At 31.6% G+C, this 21,487-nt stretch overlaps 1 long non-coding RNA gene across 2 annotated transcripts in view; it reads left to right on the top strand.

Moving 5' to 3' along the window:
• Positions 1-16,190, top strand: part of LOC128079808 (uncharacterized) — a 33,179-nt gene extending 16,989 nt beyond the window's left edge. For both annotated transcript variants that reach the window (XR_008206318.1, XR_008206317.1), the window contains exons 2-3: positions 2,143-2,183; positions 15,828-16,190. This is a non-coding gene — a long non-coding RNA (uncharacterized LOC128079808). The remainder of the gene's footprint in view (positions 1-2,142; positions 2,184-15,827) is intronic.
• The last annotated feature ends 5,297 nt before the right edge of the window (positions 16,191-21,487 follow it).

The following is a 21,487-nucleotide window of genomic DNA, read 5'->3' as shown; positions in this document are numbered from 1 at the left end:
GGGTTAAAAACAGGGATTTCCAAGAAAAAATAGCTATATTTTAGGTTAAAAACAGGGATTTCTATGAAAATAAGGGATATTTTAGGGGAAAAACAGGGATTTCTATGAAAATAAGCGATATTTTAGGGGAAAAACAGGGATTTCTGTGAAAATAAGGGATATTTTAGAGGAAAAACAGGGATTTCTGTGAAAATAAGCGATATTTTAGGGGAAAAACAGGGATTTCTATGAAAATAAGCGATATTTTAGGTTAAAAACAGGAATTTCTATGAAAATAAGCGATATTTTAGGGGAAAAACAGGGATTTCTATGAAAATAAGCGATATTTTAGGGGAAAAACAGGGATTTCATGTGAAAATAAGGGATATTTTAGGGGAAAAACAGGGATTTCTATGAAAATAAGCGATATTTAAGGGGAAAAACAGGGATTTCTATGAAAATAAGCGATATTTTAGGGGAAAAACAGGGATTTCTATGAAAATAAGCGATATTTAGGGGAAAAACAGGGATTTCCATGAAAATAAGCGATATTTTAGGGGAAAAACAGGGATTTCCATGAAAATAGGCGTTGTATTAGGTTAGAAACTGGGTTTTCTATGAAAATAAGTGATGTTTGAGGTTAAAAACAAGGATTTCTATGAAAATAGCGATATTTCAGGGGAAAAACAGGGATTTCCATGTGAAAATAAGCGATATTTTAGGGGAAAAACAGGGATTTATGTGAAAATAAGTGATATTTTAGGGTTAAAAACAGGGATTTCTATGAAAATAAGGGATATTTTAGGGTTAAAAACAGGGATTTCCATGAAAATAAGGGATATTTTAGGTTAAAGGCAGGCATTTCCATGAAAATAAGCGATATTTTAGGGGAAAAACAGGGATTTCCATTGAAAAAAGCGATATTTTAGGGTTAGAAACAGGGATTTCTATGAGAATAAGGGATATTTTAGGGTTAAAAACAGGGATTTCCATGAAAATAAGCGATATTTTAGGTTAAAAACAGGGATTTCTATGAAAATAAGCGATATTTTAGGGGAAAAACAGGGATTTCTATGAAAATAAGCGATATTTTAGGGTTAAAAACAGGGATTTCTGTGAAAATAAGCGATATTTTAGGGTTAAAAACAGGGATTTCCATGAAAATAAGCGATATTTTAGGGGAAAAACAGGGATTTCCATGAAAATAAGCGATATTTTAGAGGAAAAACGGATTTCATGAAAAAAAGCGATATTTTAGGGTTAGAAACAGGGATTTCTATGAGAATAAGCGATATTTTAGGGTTAAAAACAGGGATTTCCATGAAAAAATAGCGATATTTTAGGTTAAAAACAGGGATTTCTATGAAAATAAGCGATATTTTAGGGGAAAAACAGGGATTTCTATGAAAATAAGCGATATTTTAGGGGAAAAACAGGGATTTCTGTGAAAATAAGCGATATTTTAGGGGAAAAACAGGGATTTCTGTGAAAATAAGCGATATTTTAGGGGAAAAACAGGGATTTCTATGAAAATAAGCGATATTTTAGGGGAAAAACAGGGATTTCTATGAAAATAAGCGATATTTTAGGGGGAAAAACAGGGATTTCTATGAAAATAAGCGATATTTTAGGGGAAAACAGGGATTTATGAAAATAGGCGGTGTATTAGGTTAGAAACTGGGTTTTCTATGAAAATAAGTGATGTTTGAGGTTAAAAACAAGGATTTCTATGAAAATGAGCGATATTTCAGGGGAAAAACAGGGATTTCTATGAAAATAAGCGATATTTTAGGGGAAAAACAGGGATTTCCGTGAAAATAAGCGATATTTTAGGGTTAAAAACAGGGATTTCCATGAAAATAATGCGATATTTTAGGGGAAAAACAGGGATTTCCATGAAAATAAGGGATATTTTAGGGGAAAAACAGGGATTTCCATGTGAAAATAAGCGATATTTTAGGGAAAAACAGGGATTTCTATGAAAATAAGCGATATTTTAGGGGAAAAACAGGGATTTCTATGAAAATAAGCGATATTTTAGGTTAAAAACAGGGATTTCTATGAAAATAAGCGATATTTTAGGGGAAAAACAGGGATTTCATGAAAATAAGCGATATTTTAGGGTTAAAAACAGGGATTTCATGAAAATAAGCGATATTTTAGGGGAAAAACAGGGATTTCTATGAAAATCAGCGATATTTTAGGTGAAAAACAGGGATTTCCATGAAAATAAGGGATATTTTAGGTTAAAAGCAGGCATTTCCATGAAAATAAGCGATATTTTAGGGGAAAAACAGGGATTTCCATGAAAATAAGGGATATTTTAGGGTTAAAAACAGGGATTTCTATGAAAATAAGGGATATTTTAGGGTTAAAAACAGGGATTTCCATGAAAATAAGTGATATTTTAGGTTAAAGGCAGGCATTTCCATGAAAATAAGCGATATTTTAGGGGAAAAACAGGGATTTCCATTGAAAAAAGCGATATTTTAGGGTTAGAAACAGGGATTTCTATGAGAATAAGGGATATTTTAGGGTTAAAAACAGGGATTTCCATGAAAATAAGGGATATTTTAGGGTTAAAAACAGGGATTTCTGTGAAAATAAGGGATATTTTAGGGTTAAAAACAGGGATTTCCATGAAAATAAGCGATATTTTAGGGGAAAAACAGGGATTTCCATGAAAATAAGCGATATTTTAGAGGAAGAACGGATTTCCATGAAAAAAAGCGATATTTTAGGGTTAGAAACAGGGATTTCTATGAGAATAAGGGATATTTTAGGGTTAAAAACAGGGATTTCCATGAAAAAATAGCGATATTTTAGGTTAAAAACAGGGATTTCTATGAAAATAAGCGATATTTTAGGGGAAAAACAGGGATTTCTATGAAAATAAGCGATATTTTAGGGGAAAAACAGGGATTTCTGTGAAAATAAGGGATATTTTAGAGGAAAAACAGGGATTTAAGTGAAAATAAGCGATATTGAAGGGGAAAATCAGGGATTTCTATGAAAATAAGCGATATTTTAGGGAAAAACAGGGATTTCTATGAAAATAAGCGATATTTTAGGGGAAAAACAGGGATTTCTATGAAAATAAGCGATATTTTAGGGGAAAAACAGGGATTTCTGTGAAAATAAGCGATATTTTAGGGGAAAAACAGGGATTTAAGTGAAAATAAGCGATATTTTAGGGGAAAAACAGGGATTTCTATGAAAATAAGCGATATTTTAGGGAAAAACAGGGATTTCTATGAAAATAAGCGATATTTAAGGGGAAAAACAGGGATTTCTGTGAAAATAAGCGATATTTTAGGGGAAAAACAGAGATTTCTTTGAAAATCAGTGATATCTTAGGGGAAAAACAGGGATTTCTGTGAAAATAAGCTATGTTGAAGGGGAAAATCAGGGATTTCTATGAAAATAAGCAATATTTCAGGGGAAAAACAGGGATTTCTATGAAAATAAGCGATATTTAGGGGGAAAAACAGGGATTTCTTGGAAAATAAGCGATATTTAATGGGGAAAACAGGGATTTATGAGAAAATAGGTGGTGTATTAGGTTAGAAACTGGGTTTTCTACGAAAATAAGTGATGTTTGAGGTTAAAAACAAGGATTTCTATGAAAATGAGCGATATTTCAGGGGAAAAACAGGGATTTCCGTGAGAATAAGGGATATTTTAGGGGAAAAACAGGTATTTCCGTGAAAATAAGGGATATTTTAGGGTTAAAAACAGGGATTTCCATGAAAAAATGCGATATTTTAGGGTTAAAAACAGGGATTTCCATGAAAATAAGGGATATTTTAGGTTAAAGGCAGGCATTTCCATGAAAATAAGGGATATTTTAGGGGAAAAACAGGGATTTCTGTGAAAATAAGCGATATTTTAGGAGAAAACCAGGGATGTCTGTGAAAATAAGCGATATTTTAGGAGAAAATCAGGGATTTCTATGAAAATAAGCGATATTTTAGGGGAAAAACAGGGATTTCTATGAAAATAAGCGATATTTTAGGGGAAAAACAGGGATTTCCATGAAAATAAGCGATATTTTAGGTTAAAAACAGGGATTTCCATGAAAATAAGCGATATTTTAGGGGAAAAACAGGGATTTCTGTGAAAATAAGCGATATTTTAGGTGAAAAACAGGGATTTCCATGAAAATAAGGGATATTTTAGGTTAAAAGCAGGCATTTCCATTGAAAATAAGCGATATTTTAGGGGAAAAACAGGGATTTCCATGAAAAAAAAGGATATTTTAGGGTTAAAAACAGGGATTTCTATGAAAATAAGGGATATTTTAGGGTTAAAAACAGGGATTTCCATGAAAATAAGTGATATTTTAGGTTAAAGGCAGGCATTTCCATGAAAATAAGCGATATTTTAGGGGAAAAACAGGGATTTCCATTGAAAAAAGCGATATTTTAGGGTTAGAAACAGGGATTTCTATGAGAATAAGGGATATTTTAGGGTTAAAAACAGGGATTTCCATGAAAAAAAGCGATATTTTAGGTTAAAAACAGGGATTTCTATGAAAATAAGGGATATTTTAGGGGAAAAACAGGGATTTCTGTGAAAATAAGCGATATTTTAGGGTTAAAAACAGGGATTTCTATGAAAATAAGCGATATTTTAGGGTTAAAAACAGGGATTTCTATGAAAATAAGCGATATTTTAAGAGAAAAAAAGGGATTTCTATGAAAATGAGCAATATTTAGGGGAAAAACAGGGATTTCCATGAAAATAAGCGATATTTTAGGGGAAAAACAGGGATTTCCATGAAAATCAGCGATATTTTAGGGGAAAAACAGGGATTTCTATGAAAATAAGCGATATTTAAAGGGAAAAACAGGGATTTCTGTGAAAATAAGCGATGTTGAAGGGGAAAATCAGGGATTTCTATGAAAATAAGCGATATTTTAGGGGAAAAACAGGGATTTCTATGAAAATAAGCGATATTTTAGGGGAAAAACAGGGATTTCTATGAAAATAAGCGATATTTTAGGGGAAAAACAGGGATTTATGTGAAAATAAGCGATATTTAGGGAAAAACAGGGATTTCTATGAAAATAAGCGATATTTTAGGGTTAAAAACAGGGATTTCTATGAAAATAAGCGATATTTCAGGGGAAAAACAGGGATTTCTATGAAAATAAGCGATATTTTAGGGGAAAAACAGGGATTTCTATGAAAATAAGTGATATTTTAGGGAAAAACAGGGATTTCTATGAAAATAAGCGATATTTTAGGGGAAAAACAGGGATTTCTATGAAAATAAGCGATATTTTAGGGGAAAAACAGGGATTTCTATGAAAATAAGCGATATTTTAGGGGAAAAACAGGGATTTCCATGAAAATAAGGGATATTTTAGGGGAAAAGCAGGCATTTCCATGAAAATAAGCGATATTTTAGGGGAAAAACAGGGATTTCCATGAAAAAAAGCGATATTTTAGGGTTAGAAACAGGGATTTCTATGAGAATAAGCGATATTTTAGGGTTAAAAACAGGGATTTCCAAGAAAATAGCGATATTTTAGGTTAAAAACAGGGATTTCCATGAAAATAAGCGATATTTTAGGGGAAAAACAGGGATTTCCATGAAAATAAGCGATATTTTAGGGTTAAAAACAGGGATTTCTATGAAAATAAGCGATATTTTAGGGTTAAAAACAGGGATTTCATGTGAAAATAAGCGATATTTTAGGGGAAAAACAGGGATTTCTATGAAAATAAGCGATATTTTAGGGGAAAAACAGGGATTTCTGTGAAAATAAGCGATATTTTAGGGGAAAAACAGGGATTTCTATGAAAATAAGCGATATTTTAGGGGAAAAACAGGGATTTCTGTGAAAATAAGCAATATTTTAGGGTTAAAAACAGGGATTTCTATGAAAATAAGCGATATTTTAGGGAAAAACAGGGATTTCTGTGAAAATAAGCGATATTTTAGGGGAAAAACAGGGATTTCTGTGAAAATAAGGGATATTTTAGGTTAAAAACAGGGATTTCCATGAAAATAAGTGATATTTTAGGTTAAAGGCAGGCATTTCCATGAAAATAAGCGATATTTTAGGGGAAAAACAGGGATTTCCATGAAAAAAAGCGATATTTTAGGGTTAGAAACAGGGATTTCTATGAGAATAAGCGATATTTTAGGGTTAAAAACAGGGATTTCCAAGAAAAAATAGCGATATTTTAGGTTAAAAACAGGGATTTCCATGAAAATAAGCGATATTTTAGAGGAAGAACGGATTTCCATGAAAAAAAGCGATATTTTAGGGTTAGAAACAGGGATTTCTATGAGAATAAGGCGATATTTTAGGGTTAAAAACAGGGATTTCCAAGAAAAAATAGCGATATTTTAGGTTAAAAACAGGGATTTCTATGAAAATAAGGGATATTTTAGGGGAAAAACAGGGATTTCTATGAAAATAAGCGATATTTTAGGGGAAAAACAGGGATTTCTGTGAAAATAAGCGATATTTTAGAGGAAAAACAGGGATTTCTATGAAAATAAGCGATATTTTAGGGTTAAAAACAGGGATTTCTATGAAAATAAGCGATATTTTAGGTTAAAAACAGGGATTTCTATGAAAATAAGCGATATTTTAGGGGAAAAACAGGGATTTCTATGAAAATAAGCGATATTTTAGGGGAAAAACAGGGATTTCTGTGAAAATAAGGGATATTTTAGGGGAAAAACAGGGATTTCTGTGAAAATAAGCGATGTTGAAGGGGAAAATCAGGGATTTCTATGAAAATAAGCGATATTTTAGGGGAAAAACAGGGATTTCTATGAAAATAAGCGATATTTAGGGGAAAAACAGGGATTTCTTGGAAAATAAGCGATATTACAGGGGAAAACAGGGATTTATGTGAAAATAGGCGTTGTATTAGGTTAGAAACTGGGTTTTCTATGAAAATAAGTGATGTTTGAGGTTAAAAACAAGGATTTCTATGAAAATGAGCGATATTTCAGGGGAAAAACAGGGATTTATGTGAAAATAAGTGATATTTAACGGGAAAAACAGGGATTTATGTGAAAATAAGTGATATTTTAGGGTTAAAAACAGGGATTTCCATGAAAATAAGCGATATTTTAGGGGAAAAACAGGGATTTCCATGAAAATAAGCGATATTTTAGGGGAAAAACAGGGATTTCTATGAAAATAAGCGATATTTTAGGGGAAAAACAGGGATTTCATGAAAATAAGCGATATTTTAGGGGAAAAACAGGGATTTCCATGAAAATAAGCGATATTTTAGGGAAAAACAGGGATTTCATGAAAATAAGGATATTTTAGGGGAAAAACAGGGATTTCTATGAAAATAAGCGATATTTTAGGGTTAAAAACAGGGATTTATGAAAATAAGGATATTTTAGGGGAAAAACAGGGATTTCTGTGAAAATAAGCGATATTTTAGGGGAAAAACAGGGATTTCTATGAAAATAAGGGATATTTTAGGAAAAACAGGGATTTCTATGAAAATAAGCGATATTTTAGGGGAAAAACAGGGATTTCATGAAAATAAGCGATATTTTAGGGTTAAAAACAGGGATTTCTATGAAAATAAGCGATATTTTAGGGTTAAAAACAGGGATTTCCATGAAAATAAGGGATATTTTAGGGTTAAAAACAGGGATTTCCATGAAAATAAGCGATATTTTAGGGGAAAAACAGGGATTTCCATTGAAAAAAGCGATATTTTAGGGTTAGAAACAGGGATTTCTATGAGAATAAGGGATATTTTAGGGTTAAAAACAGGGATTTCATGAAAATAAGGGATATTTTAGGGTTAAAAACAGGGATTTCTGTGAAAATAAGGGATATTTTAGGGTTAAAAACAGGGATTTCCATGAAAATAAGCGATATTTTAGGGGAAAAAGCAGGGATTTCCATGAAAATAAGCGATATTTTAGAGGAAGAACGGATTTCCATGAAAAAAAGCGATATTTTAGGGTTAGAAACAGGGATTTCTATGAGAATAAGGGATATTTTAGGGTTAAAAACAGGGATTTCCATGAAAAAATAGCGATATTTTAGGTTAAAAACAGGGATTTCTATGAAAATAAGCGATATTTTAGGGGAAAAACAGGGATTTCTATGAAAATAAGCGATATTTTAGGGTTAAAAACAGGGATTTCTATGAAAATAAGCGATATTTTAGGGAAAAACAGGGATTTCTATGAAAATAAGCGATATTTTAGGGGAAAAACAGGGATTTCTATGAAAATAAGCGATATTTTAGGGGAAAAACAGGGATTTCTGTGAAAATAAGCGATATTTTAGGGGAAAAACAGGGATTTCTGTGAAAATAAGCGATATTGAAGGGGAAAATCAGGGATTTCTATGAAAATAAGCGATATTTTAGGGAAAAACAGGGATTTCTATGAAAATAAGCGATATTTAGGGGAAAAACAGGGATTTCTATGAAAATAAGCGATATTTTAGGGGAAAAACAGGGATTTCTTTGAAAATCAGTGATATTTTAGGGGAAAAACAGGGATTTCTGATGAAAATAAGCTATGTTGAAGGGGAAAATCAGGGATTTCTATGAAAATAAGCGATATTTTAGGGGAAAAACAGGGATTTCTATGAAAATAAGCGATATTTAGGGGGAAAAACAGGGATTTCTTGGAAAATAAGCGATATTTAGGGGAAAACAGGGATTTATGTGAAAATAGGCGTTGTATTAGGTTAGAAACTGGGTTTTCTATGAAAATAAGTGATGTTTGAGGTTAAAAACAAGGATTTCTATGAAAATGAGCGATATTTCAGGGGAAAAACAGGGATTTCCATGTGAAAATAAGCGATATTTTAGGGGAAAAACAGGGATTTCCGTGAAAATAAGGGATATTTTAGGGTTAAAAACAGGGATTTCCATGAAAAAATGCGATATTTTAGGGTTAAAAACAGGGATTTCCATGAAAATAAGCGATATTTTAGGTTAAAAACAGGGATTTCTATGAAAATAAGCGATATTTTAGGGGAAAAACAGGGATTTCTATGAAAATAAGCGATATTTTAGGGGAAAAACAGGGATTTCTATGAAAATAAGCGATATTTTAGGGGAAAAACAGGGATTTCTATGAAAATAAGCGATATTTTAGGGGAAAAACAGGGATTTCTATGAAAATAAGCGATATTTTAGGGGAAAAACAGGGATTTCTGTGAAAATAAGCGATATTTTAGGGTTAAAAACAGGGATTTCATGGAAAATAAGCGATATTTTAGGGGAAAAACAGGGATTTCTGTGAAAATAAGCGATATTTTAGGTGAAAAACAGGGATTTCCATGAAAATAAGGGATATTTTAGATATTTTAGGGTTAAAAACAGGGATTTCTGTGAAAATAAGGGATATTTTAGGGTTAAAAACAGGGATTTCCATGAAAATAAGTGATATTTTAGGTTAAAGGCAGGCATTTCCATGAAAATAAGCGATATTTTAGGGGAAAAACAGGGATTTCCATTGAAAAAAGCGATATTTTAGGGTTAGAAACAGGGATTTCTATGAGAATAAGGGATATTTTAGGGTTAAAAACAGGGATTTCTGTGAAAAAAAAGGGATATTTTAGGTTAAAAACAGGGATTTCTATGAAAATAAGGGATATTTTAGGGGAAAAACAGGGATTTCTGTGAAAATAAGCGATATTTTAGGGTTAAAAACAGGGATTTCTATGAAAATAAGCGATATTTTAGGGTTAAAAACAGGGATTTCTATGAAAATAAGCGATATTTTAGGGGAAAAAAAGGGATTTCTATGAAAATAAGCGATATTTTAGGGGAAAAACAGGGATTTCCATGAAAATAAGGGATATTTTAGGGGAAAAACAGGGATTTCCATGAAAATAAGCGATATTTTAGGGGAAAACAGGGATTTCTATGAAAATAAGCGATATTTTAGGGAAAAACAGGGATTTCTGTGAAAATAAGCGATATTTTGAAGGGGAAAAACAGGGATTTCTATGAAAATAAGCGATATTTTAGGGGAAAAACAGGGATTTCTATGAAAATAAGCGATATTTTAGGGAAGAAACAGGGATTTCCATGAAAATAAGCGATATTTTAGGGGAAAACAGGGATTTCTATGAAAATAGCGATATTTTAGGGTTAAAAACAGGGATTTCCATGAAAATAAGCGATATTTTAGGTTAAAAACAGGGATTTCTATGAAAATAAGCGATATTTCAGGGGAAAAACAGGGATTTCCATGAAAATAAGCGATATTTTAGGGGAAAAACAGGGATTTCTGTGAAAATAAGGGATATTTTAGGGTTAAAAACAGGGATTTCCATGAAAATAAGCGATATTTTAGGGTTAAAAACAGGGATTTCTATGAAAATAAGCGATATTTTAGGGGAAAAACAGGGATTTCTATGAAAATAAGGGATATTTTAGGGGAAAAACAGGGATTTCTATGAAAATAAGCGATATTTTAGGGGAAAAACAGGGATTTCTATGAAAATAAGCGATATTTTAGGGGAAAAACAGGGATTTCTATGAAAATAAGCGATATTTTAGGGAAAAACAGGGATTTCTATGAAAATAAGCGATATTTTAGGGGAAAAACAGGGATTTCCATGAAAATAAGCGATATTTTAGGGGAAAACAGGGATTTCCATGAAAATAAGCGATATTTTAGGGAAAAACAGGGATTTCTATGAAAATCAGCGATATTTTAGGTGAAAAACAGGGATTTCCATGAAAATAAGGGATATTTTAGGTTAAAAGCAGGCATTTCCATTAAAATAAGCGATATTTAAGGGGAAAAACAGGGATTTCCATGAAAAAAAAGGATATTTTAGTGTTAAAAACAGGGATTTCTATGAAAATAAGGGATATTTTAGGGTTAAAAACAGGGATTTCCATGAAAATAAGTGATATTTTAGGTTAAAGGCAGGCATTTCCATGAAAATAAGCGATATTTTAGGGGAAAAACAGGGATTTCCATTGAAAAAAGCGATATTTTAGGGTTAGAAACAGGGATTTCTATGAGAATAAGGGATATTTTAGGGTTAAAAACAGGGATTTCCATGAAAAAAAAATAGCGATATTTTAGGTTAAAAACAGGGATTTCTATGAAAATAAGGGATATTTTAGGGGAAAAACAGGGATTTCTGTGAAAATAAGCGATATTGAAGGGGAAAATCAGGGATTTCTATGAAAATAAGCGATATTTTAGGTTAAAAACAGGGATTTCTATGAAAATAAGCGATATTTTAAGAGAAAAAAAGGGATTTCTATGAAAATAAGCTATATTTAAGGGGAAAAACAGGGATTTCCATGAAAATAAGGGATATTTTAGGGGAAAAACAGGGATTTCCATGAAAATAGCGATATTTTAGGGGAAAAACAGGGATTTCTATGAAAATAAGCGATATTTTAGGGAAAAACAGGGATTTCTGTGAAAATAAGCGATATTTTAGGGGAAAAACAGGGATTTCTATGAAAATAAGCGATATTTTAGGGGAAAAACAGGGATTTCTATGAAAATAAGCGATATTTCAGGGGAAAAACAGGGATTTCTATGAAAATAAGGGATATTTTAGGGTTAAAAACAGGGATTTCTATGAAAATAAGCGATATTTTAGGGGAAAAACAGGGATTTCTATGAAAATAAGCGATATTTTAGGGGAAAAACAGGGATTTCTATGAAAATAAGCGATATTTTAGGGGAAAAACAGGGATTTCTATGAAAATAAGCGATATTTTAGGGGAAAAACAGGGATTTCTGTGAAAATAAGGGATATTTAATGGTTAAAAACAGGGATTTCTATGAAAATAAGCGATATTTTAGGGGAAAAACAGGGATTCCATGAAAATAAGCGATATTTTAGGGTTAAAAACAGGGATTTCCATGAAAATAAGGGATATTTTAGGGTTAAAAACGGGGAGTTTCCATGAATATGAGCGATATTTTAGGAGAAAAACAGGGATTTCTATGAAAATAAGCGATATTTTAGGGGAAAAACAGGGATTTCTATGAAAATAAGGGATATTTTAGGGTTAAAAACCGGGATTTCCATGAAAATAAGTGATATTTTAGGGGAAAAGCAGGGATTTCCATGAAAATAAGCGATATTTTAGAGGAAGAACGGATTTCCATGAAAAAAAGCGATATTTTAGGGTTAGAAACAGGGATTTCTATGAGAATAAGCGATATTTTAGGGTTAAAAACAGGGATTTCCAAGAAAAAATAGCGATATTTTAGGTTAAAAACAGGGATTTCCATGAAAATAAGCGATATTTTAGAGGAAGAACGGATTTCCATGAAAATAAGCGTATTTTAGGGTTAAAAACAGGGATTTCTATGAGAATAAGCGATATTTTAGGGTTAAAAACAGGGATTTCTATGAAAATAAGCGATATTTTAGGGGAAAAACAGGGATTTCTATGAAAATAAGCGATATTTTTGGGGAAAAACAGGGATTTCTGTGAAAATAAGGGATATTTTAGAGGAAAAACAGGGATTTCTATGAAAATAAGCGATATTTTATGGGGAAAAGCTGGGATTTCTGTGAAAATAAGCAATATTTTAGGGTTAAGAACAGGGATTTCATGGAAAATAAGGGATATTTTCGAGGAAAAACAGGGATTTCTGTGAAAATCAGCGATATTTTCGGTAAAAAACAGGGATTTCCATGAAAATAAGGGATATTTTAGAGTTAAAAACAGGGATTTCCATGAAAATAAGTGATATTTTAGGTTAAAGGCAGGCATTTCCATGAAAATAAGCGATATTTTAGGGGAAAAACAGGGATTTCCATTGAAAAAAAGCGATATTTTAGGGTTAGAAACAGGGATTTCTATGAGAATAAGCGATATTTTAGGGTTAAAAACAGGGATTTCCAAGAAAAAATAGCGATATTTTAGGTTAAAAACAGGGATTTCCATGAAAATAAGCGATATTTTAGAGGAAGAACGGATTTCCATGAAAAAAAGCGATATTTTAGGGTTAGAAACAGGGATTTCTATGAGAATAAGCGATATTTTAGGGTTAAAAACAGGGATTTCCAAGAAAAAATAGCGATATTTTAGGTTAAAAACAGGGATTTCTATGAAAATAAGCGATATTTTAGGGGAAAAACAGGGATTTCTATGAAAATAAGCGATATTTTTGGGGAAAAACAGGGATTTCTGTGAAAATAAGGGATATTTTAGAGGAAAAACATGGATTTAAGTGAAAATAAGCGATATTGAAGGGGAAAATCAGGGATTTCTATGAAAATAAGCGATATTTTTTGGTTAAAAACAGGGATTTCTATGAAAATAAGCGATATTTTAGGGGAAAAACAGGGATTTCTATGAAAATAAGCGATATTTTATGGGGAAAAACTGGGATTTCTGTGAAAATAAGCAATATTTTAGGGTTAAGAACAGGGATTTCATGGAAAATAAGGGATATTTTAGAGGAAAAACAGGGATTTCTGTGAAAATCAGCGATATTTTCGGTAAAAAACAGGGATTTCCATGAAAATAAGGGATATTTTAGAGTTAAAAACAGGGATTTCCATGAAAATAAGTGATATTTTAGGTTAAAGGCAGGCATTTCCATGAAAATAAGCGATATTTTAGGGGAAAAACAGGGATTTCCATTGAAAATAAGCGATACTTTAGGGTTAGAAACAGGGATTTCTATGAGAATAAGAGATATTTTAGGGTTAAAAACAGGGATTTCTGTGAAAGAAAAATAGCGATATTTTAGGTTAAAAACAGGGATTTCTATGAAAACAAGCGATATTTTAGGGGAAAAACAGGAATTCTATGAAAATAAGGGATATTTTAGAGGAAAAACAGGGATTTAAGTGAAAATAAGCGATATTGAAGGGGAAAATCAGGGATTTCTATGAAAATAAGCGATATTTAATGGGAAAAACAGGGATTTCTATGAAAATAAGCGATATTTTAAGAGAAAAAAAGGGATTTCTATGAAAATAAGCTATATTTAAGGGGAAAAACAGGGATTTCCATGAAAATAAGGGATATTTAATGGGGAAAAACAGGGATTTCCATGAAAATAAGCGATATTTTAGGAGAAAACAGGGATTTCTATGAAAATCAGCGATATTTTAGGTGAAAAACAGGGATTTCCATGAAAATAAGGGATATTTTAGGTTAAAAGCAGGCATTTCCATTAAAATAAGCGATATTTAACGGGAAAAACAGGGATTTCTATGAAAAAAAAAGGATATTTTAGTGTTAAAAACAGGGATTTCTATGAAAATAAGGGATATTTTAGGGTTAAAAACAGGGATTTCCATGAAAATAAGTGATATTTTAGGTTAAAGGCAGGCATTTCCATGAAAATAAGCGATATTATAGGGGAAAAACAGGGATTTCCATTGAAAAAAGCGATATTTTAGGGTTAGAAACAGGGATTTCTATGAGAAGAAGGGATATTTTAGGGTTAAAAACAGGGATTTCCTAGAAAAAAAGGGATATTTTAGGTTAAAAACAGGGATTTCTTTGAAAATAAGGGATATTTTAGGGTTAAAAACAGGGAATTCCATGAAAATAAGGGATATTTTAGGGTTAAAAACAGGGATTTCTGTGAAAATAAGCGATATTTTAGGGTTAAAAACAGGGATTTCCATTGAAAAAAAGCGATATTTTAGGGTTAGAAACAGGGATTTCTGTGAAAATAAGCGATATTTTAGGGTTAAAAACAGGGATTTCCATGAAAATAAGCGATATTTTAGGGGAAAAGCAGGGATTTCCATGAAAATAAGCGATATTTTAGAGGAAGAACGGATTTCCATGAAAAAAAGCGATATTTTAGGGTTAGAAACAGGGATTTCTATGAGAATAAGCGATATTTTAGGGTTAAAAACAGGGATTTCCAAGAAAAAATAGCGATATTTTAGGTTAAAAACAGGGATTTCTATGAAAATAAGCGATATTTTAGGGGAAAAACAGGGATTTCTATGAAAATAAGTGATATTTTAGGGTTAAAAACAGGGATTTCTATGAAAATAAGGGATATTTTAGGGTTAAAAACAGGGATTTCTAAGTGAAAATAAGCGATATTGAAGGGGAAAATCAGGGATTTCTATGAAAATAAGCGATATTTTTGGGGAAAAACAGGGATTTCTATGAAAATAAGCGATATTTTAGGGGAAAAACAGGGATTTCTATGAAAATAAGCGATATTTTATGGGGAAAAACTGGGATTTCTGTGAAAATAAGCAATATTTTAGGGTTAAGAACAGGGATTTCATGGAAAATAAGGGATATTTTAGAGGAAAAACAGGGATTTCTGTGAAAATCAGCGATATTTTCGGTAAAAAACAGGGATTTCCATGAAAATAAGGGATATTTTAGAGTTAAAAACAGGGATTTCCATGAAAATAAGTGATATTTTAGGTTAAAGGCAGGCATTTCCATGAAAATAAGCGATATTTTAGGGGAAAAACAGGGATTTCCATTGAAAAAAAGCGATATTTTAGGGTTAGAAACAGGGATTTCTATGAAAATAAGGGATATTTTAGGGTTAAAAACAGGGATTTCCGTGAAAAAAAAATAGCGATATTTTAGGTTAAAAACAGGGATTTCCATGAAAATAAGCGATATTTTAGGGGAAAAACAGGGATTTCCATGAAAAAAAGCGATATTTTAGGGTTAAAAACAGGGATTTCTGTGAAAATAAGGGATATTTTAGGGTTAAAAACAGGGATTTCCATGAAAATAAGCGATATTTTAGGTTAAAAACAGGGATTTCTATGAAAATAAGCGATATTTTAGGGGAAAAACAGGGATTTCTATGAAAATAAGCGATATTTTAGGGTTAGAAAAACAGGGATTTCTGTGAAAATAAGGGATATTTTAGAAAATAAGCGATATTTTAGGGGAAAATCAGGGATTTCTATGAAAATAAGCGATATTTTAGGTTAAAAACAGGGATTTCTATGAAAATAAGCGATATTTTAGGGGAAAAACAGGGATTTCTATGAAAATAAGCGATATTTTAGGGGAAAAACAGGGATTTCTATGAAAATAAGCGATATTTTAGGGGAAAAACAGGGATTTCTATGAAAATAAGGGATATTTTAGGGAAAAACAGGGATTTCCATGAAAATAAGCGATATTTTAGGGGAAAAACAGGGATTTCCATGAAAATAAGGGATATTTTAGGGTTAAAAACAGGGATTTCCATGAAAATAAGGGATATTTTAGGGGAAAATCAGGGATTTCCATGAAAATAAGCGATATTTTAGGGGAAAAACAGGGATTTCCATGAAAAAAAGCGATATTTTAGGGTTAGAAACAGGGATTTCTATGAAAATAAGCGATATTTTAGGGTTAAAAACAGGGATTTCCATGAAAATAAGCGATATTTTAGGTTAAAAACAGGGATTTCCATGAAAATAAGCGATATTTTAGAGGAAGAACGGATTTCCATGAAAAAAAGCGATATTTTAGGGTTAAAAACAGGGATTTCTATGAGAATAAGCGATATTTTAGGGGAAAAACAGGGATTTCTGTGAAAATAAGGGATATTTTAGAGGAAAAACATGGATTTCTATGAAAATAAGCGATATTTTAGGGGAAAAACAGGGATTTCTATGAAAATAAGCGATATTTTTTGGGTTAAAAACAGGGATTTCTATGAAAATAAGCGATATTTTAGGGGAAAAACAGGGATTTCTACGAAAATAAGCGATATTTTATGGGGAAAAACTGGGATTTCTGTGAAAATAAGCAATATTTTAGGGTTAAGAACAAGGATTTCATGGAAAATAAGGGATATTTTAGAGGAAAAACAGGGATTTCTGTGAAAATCAGCGATATTTTCGGTAAAAAACAGGGATTTCCATGAAAATAAGGGATATTTTAGAGTTAAAAACAGGGATTTCCATGAAAATAAGGGATATTTTAGGTTAAAGGCAGGCATTTCCATGAAAATAAGCGATATTTTAGGGGAAAAACAGGGATTTCCATTGAAAATAAGCGATACTTTAGGGTTAGAAACAGGGATTTCTATGAGAATAAGAGATATTTTAGGGTTAAAAACAGGGATTTCTGTGAAAAAAAAATAGCGATATTTTAGGTTAAAAACAGGGATTTCTATGAAAACAAGCGATATTTTAGGGGAAAAACAGGAATTCTATGAAAATAAGGGATATTTTAGAGGAAAAACAGGGATTTAAGTGAAAATAAGCGATATTGAAGGGGAAAATCAGGGATTTCTATGAAAATAAGCGATATTTAATGGATAAAACAGGGATTTCTATGAAAATAAGCGATATTTTAAGAGAAAAAAAGGGATTTCTATGAAAATAAGCTATATTTAAGGGGAAAAACAGGGATTTCCATGAAAATAAGGGATATTTTAGGGGAAAAACAGGGATTTCCATGAAAATAAGCGATATTTTAGGAGAAAACAGGGATTTCTATGAAAATCAGCGATATTTTAGGTGAAAAACAGGGATTTCCATGAAAATAAGGGATATTTTAGGTTAAAAGCAGGCATTTCCATTAAAATAAGCGATATTTAACGGGAAAAACAGGGATTTCTATGAAAATAAGCGATATTTTAGGGTTAAAAACAGGGATTTCCATGAAAATAAGTGATATTTTAGGTTAAAGGCAGGCATTTCCATGAAAATAAGCGATATTATAGGGGAAAAACAGGGATTTCCATTGAAAAAAGCGATATTTTAGGGTTAGAAACAGGGATTTCTATGAGAAGAAGGGATATTTTAGGGTTAAAAACAGGGATTTCCTGGAAAAAAAGGGATATTTTAGGTTAAAAACAGGGATTTCTTTGAAAATAAGGGATATTTTAGGGTTAAAAACAGGGAATTCCATGAAAATAAGCGATATTTTAGGGTTAAAAACAGGGATTTCTGTGAAAATAAGGGATATTTTAGGGTTAAAAACGGGATTTCTATGAAAATAAGCGATATTTTAGGGGAAAAACAGGGATTTCTGTGAAAATAAGGGATATTTTAGGGTTAAAAACCGGGATTTCCATGAAAATAAGCGATATTTTAGGGGAAAAGCAGGGATTTCCATGAAAATAAGCGATATTTTAGAGGAAGAACGGATTTCCATGAAAAAAAGCGATATTTTAGGGTTAGAAACAGGGATTTCTATGAGAATAAGCGATATTTTAGGGTTAAAAACAGGGATTTCCAAGAAAAAATAGCGATATTTTAGGTTAAAAACAGGGATTTCCATGAAAATAAGCGATATTTTAGAGGAAGAACGGATTTCCATGAAAATAAGTGGTGTTTTAGGGTTAGAAACAGGGATTTCTATGAGAATAAGCGATATTTTAGGGTTAAAAACAGGGATTTCTATGAAAATAAGCGATATTTTAGGTTAAAAACAGGGATTTCTATGAAAATAAGCGATATTTTTGGGGAAAAACAGGGATTTCTGTGAAAATAAGGGATATTTTAGAGGAAAAACAGGGATTTCTATGAAAATAAGCGATATTTTATGGGGAAAAGCTGGGATTTCTGTGAAAATAAGCAATATTTTAGGGTTAAGAACAGGGATTTCATGGAAAATAAGGGATATTTTAGAGGAAAAACAGGGATTTCTGTGAAAATCAGCGATATTTTCGGTAAAAAACAGGGATTTCCATGAAAATAAGGGATATTTTAGAGTTAAAAACAGGGATTTCCATGAAAATAAGTGATATTTTAGGTTAAAGGCAGGCATTTCCATGAAAATAAGCGATATTTTAGGGGAAAAACAGGGATTTCCATGAAAAAAAGCGATATTTTAGGGTTAGAAACAGGGATTTCTATGAGAATAAGCGATATTTTAGGGTTAAAAACAGGGATTTCCAAGAAAAAATAGCGATATTTTAGGTTAAAAACAGGGATTTCCATGAAAATAAGCGATATTTTAGAGGAAGAACGGATTTCCATGAAAAAAAGCGATATTTTAGGGTTAGAAACAGGGATTTCTATGAAAATAAGGGATATTTTAGGGTTAAAAACAGGGATTTCCAAGAAAAAATAGCGATATTTTAGGTTAAAAACAGGGATTTCTATGAAAATAAGCGATATTTTAGGGGAAAAACAGGGATTTCTATGAAAATAAGCGATATTTTTGGGGAAAAACAGGGATTTCTGTGAAAATAAGGGATATTTTAGAGGAAAAACATGGATTTAAGTGAAAATAAGCGATATTGAAGGGGAAAATCAGGGATTTCTATGAAAATAAGCGATATTTTTTGGTTAAAAACAGGGATTTCTATGAAAATAAGCGATATTTTAGGGGAAAAACAGGGATTTCTACGAAAATAAGCGATATTTTATGGGGAAAAACTGGGATTTCTGTGAAAATAAGCAATATTTTAGGGTTAAGAACAAGGATTTCATGGAAAATAAGGGATATTTTAGAGGAAAAACAGGGATTTCTGTGAAAATCAGCGATATTTTCGGTAAAAAACAGGGATTTCCATGAAAATAAGGGATATTTTAGAGTTAAAAACAGGGATTTCCATGAAAATAAGTGATATTTTAGGTTAAAGGCAGGCATTTCCATGAAAATAAGCGATATTTTAGGGGAAAAACAGGGATTTCCATTGAAAATAAGCGATATTTTAGGGTTAAAAACAGGGATTTCTATGAAAATAAGCGATATTTTAGGGTTAAAAACAGGGATTTCTATGAAAATAAGCGATATTTTAGGTTAAAAACAGGGATTTCTATGAAAATAAGGGATATTTTAGGTTAAAAACAGGGATTTCTATGAAAATAAGGGATATTTTAGGGTTAAAAACAGGGATTTCTGTGAAAATAAGGGATATTTTAGGGTTAAAAACCGGGATTTCCATGAAAATAAGCGATATTTTAGGGGAAAAGCAGGGATTTCCATGAAAATAAGCGATATTTTAGAGGAAAAACAGGATTTCCATGAAAAAAAGCGATATTTTAGGGTTAGAAACAGGGATTTCTATGAGAATAAGGGATATTTTAGGGTTAAAAACAGGGATTTCCATGAAAAAATAGCGATATTTTAGGTTAAAAACAGGGATTTCGATGAAAATAAGCGATATTTTAGGGGAAAAACAGGGATTTCTATGAAAATAAGCGATATTTTAGGGGAAAAACAGGGATTTCTGTGAAAATAAGGGATATTTTAGAGGAAAAACAGGGATTTAAGTGAAAATAAGCGATATTGAAGGGGAAAATCAGGAATTTCTGTAAAAATAAGCGATATTTAATGGGAAAAACAGGGATTTCTATGAAAATAAGCGATATTTTAAGAGAAAAAAAGGGATTTCTATGAAAATAAGCGATATTTTAAGGGGAAAAACAGGGATTTCTGTGAAAATAAGCGATATTTTAATGGGGAAAAACAGGGATTTCTGTGAAAATAAGCTATGTTGAAGGGGAAAATCAGGGATTTCTATGAAAATAAGCGATATTTTAGGTGAAAAACAGGGATTTCCATGAAAATAAGCGATATTTTAGGGGGAAAAACAGGGATTTCCATTAAAATAAGCGATATTTAACGGGAAAAACAGGGATTTCTATGAAAAAAAAAGGATATTTTAGTGTTAAAAACAGGGATTTTCTATGAAAATAAGGGATATTTTAGGGTTAAAAACAGGGATTTCTATGAAAATAAGTGATATTTCAGGGGAAAAACAGGGATTTCCATGAAAATAAGCGATATTTTAGGGGAAAAACAGGGATTTCCATTGAAAATAAGGGATATTTTAGGGTTAAAAACAGGGATTTCTATGAGAAGAAGGGATATTTTAGGGTTAGAAACAGGGATTTCTGTGAAAATAAGGGATATTTTAGGGTTAAAAACCGGGATTTCCATGAAAATAAGTGATATTTTAGGGGAAAAGCAGGGATTTCCATGAAAATAAGCGATATTTTAGAGGAAGAACGGATTTCCATGAAAAAAAGCGATATTTTAGGGTTAGAAACAGGGATTTCTATGAGAATAAGCGATATTTTAGGGTTAAAAACAGGGATTTCCAAGAAAAAATAGCTATATTTTAGGTTAAAAACAGGGATTTCTATGAAAATAAGCGATATTTTAGGGGAAAAACAGGGATTTCTATGAAAATAAGCGATATTTTTGGGGAAAAACAGGGATTTCTGTGAAAATAAGGGATATTTTAGAGGAAAAACATGGATTTAAGTGAAAATAAGCGATATTGAAGGGGAAAATCAGGGATTTCTATGAAAATAAGCGATATTTTTTGGTTAAAAACAGGGATTTCTATGAAAATAAGCGATATTTTAGGGGAAAAACAGGGATTTCTACGAAAATAAGCGATATTTTATGGGGAAAAACTGGGATTTCTGTGAAAATAAGCAATATTTTAGGGTTAAGAACAAGGATTTCATGGAAAATAAGGGATATTTTAGAGGAAAAACAGGGATTTCTGTGAAAATCAGCGATATTTTCGGTAAAAAACAGGGATTTCCATGAAAATAAGGGATATTTTAGAGTTAAAAACAGGGATTTCCATGAAAATAAGTGATATTTTAGGTTAAAGGCAGGCATTTCCATGAAAATAAGC

Source organism: Tympanuchus pallidicinctus, unplaced genomic scaffold (genome assembly GCF_026119805.1).
Source record: "Tympanuchus pallidicinctus isolate F22 unplaced genomic scaffold, pur_lepc_1.0 scaffold190, whole genome shotgun sequence".
NCBI lineage: Eukaryota > Metazoa > Chordata > Aves > Galliformes > Phasianidae > Tympanuchus > Tympanuchus pallidicinctus.
Note: the sequence above shows the minus strand (reverse complement) of the source record. Positions and strands in the feature narration are given on the sequence as shown.